This window comes from Culex pipiens, chromosome 1, assembly GCF_016801865.2.
Source record: "Culex pipiens pallens isolate TS chromosome 1, TS_CPP_V2, whole genome shotgun sequence".
Lineage (NCBI taxonomy): Eukaryota > Metazoa > Arthropoda > Insecta > Diptera > Culicidae > Culex > Culex pipiens.
The window spans coordinates 73,712,521-73,717,968 of NC_068937.1; the positions used below are offsets into that span (position 1 = coordinate 73,712,521).

Below are 5,448 nucleotides of genomic sequence, written 5' to 3' on the forward strand. Positions count from 1 at the left end.
TGTATGTGCATTTTCTGGAGTGTACCTACTTTCCGGGTGGTTTGCCTGAGTTGACAGTTGCTTCTGTGTACTCTACCGATTCACGTCGTACTTGATTATGTTGCTCGGGTGGTTTTTGTAAGAAAACTGAAACGGCTAGTTAAATTCGGACGAGCTCGCTTCATGACGGTTTCTGTTATTTTTGAGAATTTTGCTAATGAAATTTGCTTATTTCCAAAACTTATCATTGTCGCGTTATAGATTCAAGACAGGACATTTCCGTTATTTTAATTTATGTTTTTAATCAGCTCCTCACGATGTCATGAGTTGCGTTGGTGATCTTGAACGGTGCGCGTTGCGGTCGTTACGAAGGATTTTCGTTGCCGTTTCCGTCTTTGTTGTCCCACGATTGCGTGTTTTTCTATCCGGGCGGTTTCGCGTTTTCGCATTTAAAAAAAAATGTTTTATCTTTCCACAGCCGGCTGTCTTAGATTGAATCATTTATGCTAAACTCAACACCAAATAACTGGGAATAGTCTCATCCGCATCATCCAATTTTTTGCCTTGAGAATGCATAATACATCACACTATTAAACAAAATTTCTTGATTATTGGGTCGCATTATCATCCTCTATGATGAATCCTGACCATTACCCTTACCAACTAACAAAATCCCAAGTAGAAGTAGTTTTTTCCGGCACACGTGGGGGTGTGGATATCGTATAGAACCCACCCTTGGTAACAACCAGTGTTCGGAGCGGACTGTATTCTTGCATTACTTCAGGCGGACTTGGAGAATCAGTTGGGAGGGTCGGAAGTATCGCAGGCAAACAGAAAACATTAGAATTTCTTTGCACTAATTCTATTTAACTAAATTAACTTAACTTTAGCGATTAGTTTGTGTTTCCTTCCGACGACCGCGACGAGGTGACTTTACGTCCGACCGGTTCGGCTGCTTGCGATGAACTTGCTCGTTTCGCGCACATTTATCGTTCTCTCCTCCTTCGTTGCGCGCCAAAATCTTCTCTCACGATCGTCGTCGTGCGTCGCTCGTTCTCCCTTTCGCTCTCTCGCTCAGGCCGTCGTCAACGGCGCGTTGTTGCCGCGCACGTCGTTTCGCGCGATCCCTTCCTCTCTTTACGGCGTCGTCGTCGACGCGCTGTTGCCAGCTCTGTCTCGCTTGCTGCCGAGCACACGTCGTTGCGCGCGTCTTTTCCGCTGTTGGCAACGACGCAGGCTGGGTTGCCACCTTCGTGGCAGTTGTCATCACAGCAAGCGCAGTGCTGCCAAAACCAAACCAAATTTTCTTCGAGCTGGCGCTGTCAGGCTCGAACATCCTCCACCCGCGAAGAACTGCCGTTGTTCTCCAGGCGATCCAGAGGTCACTCTTTCGCCTCCCAGGTTTGGCCGTAAGTTGACCAGGTGAGTGTTCTTCTACTTCTTCGTCGGGCGCTCTTGGGAATCGCAAGTCGATGCGAACCCTTTTCGCCCTGTTCTCCAAAACCGGGCTTAACTTCGTTGCATTCTTACAGGGTGTGCCGGTCAGCGCAGTTGACAGTCGCAGGGGCTGCCAAAAGGCCTGGCCGACCCGTGGGGTGTGCTCCAGTGCTTGTTGATGCTTGCCGATTGTAGGAAACCGGCATCTTGTTCTGCTTCCACTTGGACCATCTCCAGTGCCTTCAGGTGATGCTCGCTTCAGTGGGTCGGCGTTTACCGACCGCTCGTGTGGACCGAGTCCTCCAGTGCCACTCTTCTTCCTTGCCGGTGCTGCAGCTACTGAATGTTTCGAGCACTCATAGCTCGGCTGTGTGGCAACTGCAGCAGCCTTGTGCGGCGCCGAGGCCGCCCTTGTACGCACCGTTACTCCTCCACATGCGTTTGTAGTCTTCTCAAGTACGCTGAGTGCAGCAGAGCGCTGCGTCGTGGGACCTTGAACCTTGTGTCCTTGGCCAGGAATCGCTCGGCTTGAAAAGTCAGCGTCGTCTTCAAATGTTCTCAGCATCACGTGGAACGGCAGGTAAACTTGCTTCAAATTCGTTGGATCACTCACCTCACTTGCTTCCTTGTAGATTCCAACTTCTCGTGCGCAGGCTTCGGTGTGCTGCTCCAACTTGGGTCGATCCTCAAACTCCGTGCCTTGAATCAGGACCGCTTCTTCGTGTGCTGCGCCACTTCCAATCGTGCCGTCCAAGACCTGGCTGAAGCTCGTCTCGCGCAGAGCCTAATTGGCTCTGACGGCGAGTAGAAATCCAGCAGGAATCATCGATGTGTCGGAACGTGGCTGCATCTGCTCGACGCCAGCCATCTCGTTCGCGTTGTGTCCGTCCAGAGTGTTCTTCGTCAAGTGTGTGTCGAACTTACTTGTGATCAATAAACCATGGCAGGGGTTTGGGCTGCAGGGTTCGTCTCGAAAGTCCGCGACGGCTGACAGCGCGTCCGGCGCTAGATGTCCAGAGGAGCTGGCCTCTGGCGTCCCTTGACTCGCTTTGGCTTGTTGTGGAGCACCAGGTTGCTCCACCTTCGTTTGTGTTGTCGGTTGCTTGGGGTTTCTCCGGCACTCGGCGTGCAGCAGGGTGTGGTGCCGCTTCTTGCACGTCGCGCACGCTCCGGTGGACACACACTGCGCCGAGGTATGTCCCGTCCGGAGGCAGTTGAAGCAGAGGTGCTTCTCTTTTGCCTTGAACAGCCGCTCGGGGACTGTCTTCTCCAGGAATTGCGGACATTCCCAGCTCTTGTGCTGGCCAAGTCCGCACATGTCGCACGTTTGTGCCGGATCGCTCCCGGTGGTCTGCTGACCCGAGTCGTCCGTTGCGGTCTTTCCGGGTGTCTTGTTGGCTTGTGACGTGTCATCCATGTCAGCGATCTTGTTCGTCTCGATGACGGTCTTGGTGTTGTTCTCGGAACGTTCACCATGCTGGATGGTAAACTCCGGTCGTACCCGATCTTCCGTGTCCAGCTGCTCTTCCAGCAGCTTCCAGGAACGCTTCGGGGTTTCGTCGATGGCCGTTTCGTTGGCACATCCGATGATCTTAGCGTTTGTTGGGTTCGTCGTCTCGTCCACCCGTTGTGGTACACCAGGCGTGTACTCGTTTCTTCGTCGTGTGGACTGGCCTACTTCTAGCAGCTTCTCTTCGATGACCGTCAGGACCTCTGTGTGCAGGTCGTCGAAGGCGTCGTAGAGGGCATCTTGCTCGTCCCGTGATGTTGACGGAACCATGCCAAGGATCTGCTCGTACGCCGTGTGGTACGCATCGTACGCGGTTTCTACCTCCTTCTGGCACGTCTTCAACGCTGCCCATGTAAGCGTCGTGGCATCTTCCAAGCTGTCAAGAATAGTGGTGAGCTTACCTTGAGCCAACTCACGCTGGTTGAACCGCTCCATCTCCTTTGCACTTGCTGCTCCGCTGGGGATCACGAAGTGCTCGTCGTGACTGGGTTTCTTGCCGATCGATCTTCTTCCATGTGGCCGCCTTCTCCGAGTTCACCAGCCTTTTCGGTGACTTCCTCGGACGAAGCTCTTCGACCACCGTTGCTTCAGTGGCAGGGCACTGTTACGGAACGGCTGCTGGAACCGTTCGCCTTCACTTTATCTCTGCGAAGAACTTCCGGAACCACTTCAAAGAAAGTTCTTCGCGTTTTCTTTCGGAACCACTTTCGCGGAAGTCTTTCAATTCGAGCGTCTTCTTTCCCGGAACAAGTTCACAGAAGGTTTCGCTCCACTTATCGGAGTTCACTTCCAGGACCACTTCCCGAAAGCTTCTTCCGTCTCTGCCTGACACCAACGATCGGACCCAGTGTCCGAACCAAGCACGGAAATCAGCCAAGTCTGAAATCACGGTACTTGGGGGAACTTTTGTGTCCTCTTGACCGGAACTTCACTTCTCGATTCTTCTGTCCGGAATTACTTCCGGCTTGAGAAGATTCTGGACGCATACAAGATGGCGTCGCTTAGCACTTTTTCACTCTTTCTTTGGACGCATTCTGGACGTTTCCAAAATGGCGTCGCACTTTTGCGCTGGGCACTTTTTTCCAAAATGGCGTCTTTTTTTCACAGGCTCATTTTTCAGCCAAGATGGCGTCGTTTTCCACTTTCTTCGCGGCGTCTTTTCCACTCTGGGCCTTGTGCCCACTTGCCGCGATAAAAACGACCCTCCGCCTTGCACTGTCTCCACACTCCCGGTTCACCAAATCCGGCTCGTTTGGACCATGATCGGAGCGGACTGTATTTTCACTTCACTTCAGGCGGACTTGGGGAACCAGCTTGGGAGGGTCGGAAGTATCACAGGCAAACAGAAAACACTAGAATTTCTTTGCACTAATTCTATTTAACTAAATTAACTTAACTTTAGCGATTAGTTTGTGTTTCCTTCCGACGACCGCGACGAGGTGACTTTACGTCCGACCAGTTCGGCTGCTTGCGATGAACTTGCTCGTTTCGCGCACATTTCTCGTTCTCTCCTCCTTCGTTGCGCGCCAAAATCTTCACTCACGATCGTCGTCGTGCGTCGTTCGTTCTCCCTTTTGCTCTCTCGCTCAGGCCATCGTCAACGGCGCGTTGTTGCCACGCACGTCGTTTCGCGCGATCCCTTCCTCTCTTTACGGCGTCGTCGTTGACGCGCTGTTGCCAGCTCTGTCTCGCTTGCTGCCGAGCACACGTCGTTGCGCGCGTCTTTTCCGCTGTTGGCAACGACGCAGGCTGGGTTGCCACCTTCGTGGCAGTTGTCATCACAGCAAGCGCAGTGCTGCCAAAACCAAACCAAATTTTCTTCGAGCTGGCGCTGTCAGGCTCGAACAACCAGTGTTAACTAACATTCCCGTCCCAATCCCCCCGAGATCTACAAACTGACATGGCGGGCGCCGTTGGTGGCCAACGACTGTTACCTATAAGCTCCAGATCTAGTTTAGTTGATCTTGATGTTTTATCTTTTCAGCGCATTCATACATGCTGTTGATAAGGGAAACACGATTAGACCGTTGAAGCGTATGATCGTTGTATTGATAGAATTTTACGGTCCTGTTCAGCAACGGAGAAGGACAACCATGGGTGGTCTCTCATGCTCATGCTCATGCTCAATATGGACGAATACCGGAGGTAACGCTTGTAACCAAAGGGCAATTCACTTCTGATACTGCACCAATATGAAGCCAATATTGGAGTCGATACGGTATGCAACCTAGGAATACTCCGCGAGTATTATGCGCGTATGATATCCAAGCTGATATTTGGGTAGATATAACCGACGAGTATGGGGTATATATCCTCAATACGGTATTTATGCAGACAATGAGAATGTGCGTATGATACGCGTATGCAGTATACTCGAAGTGATTAACCCCTAGCTTCTAACGGTACGGGGGTACTGTCAAACCAATTTTGTAACGCACGCTCACGTCACGTCATTCTTGAACTCCTGTCAAAAATTTTCACCAAGATGACGTTTCCACACACAACGTATTTTTTTCTGCTGC

The 5,448-nt window shown here is 51.7% G+C and overlaps 1 pseudogene; it reads right to left on the bottom strand.

Moving 5' to 3' along the window:
• Nucleotides 1–852: 852 nt before the first annotated feature.
• LOC120429604 (uncharacterized) lies at nucleotides 853–4,834 on the bottom strand (annotated as a pseudogene).
• Nucleotides 4,835–5,448: the final 614 nt, after the last annotated feature.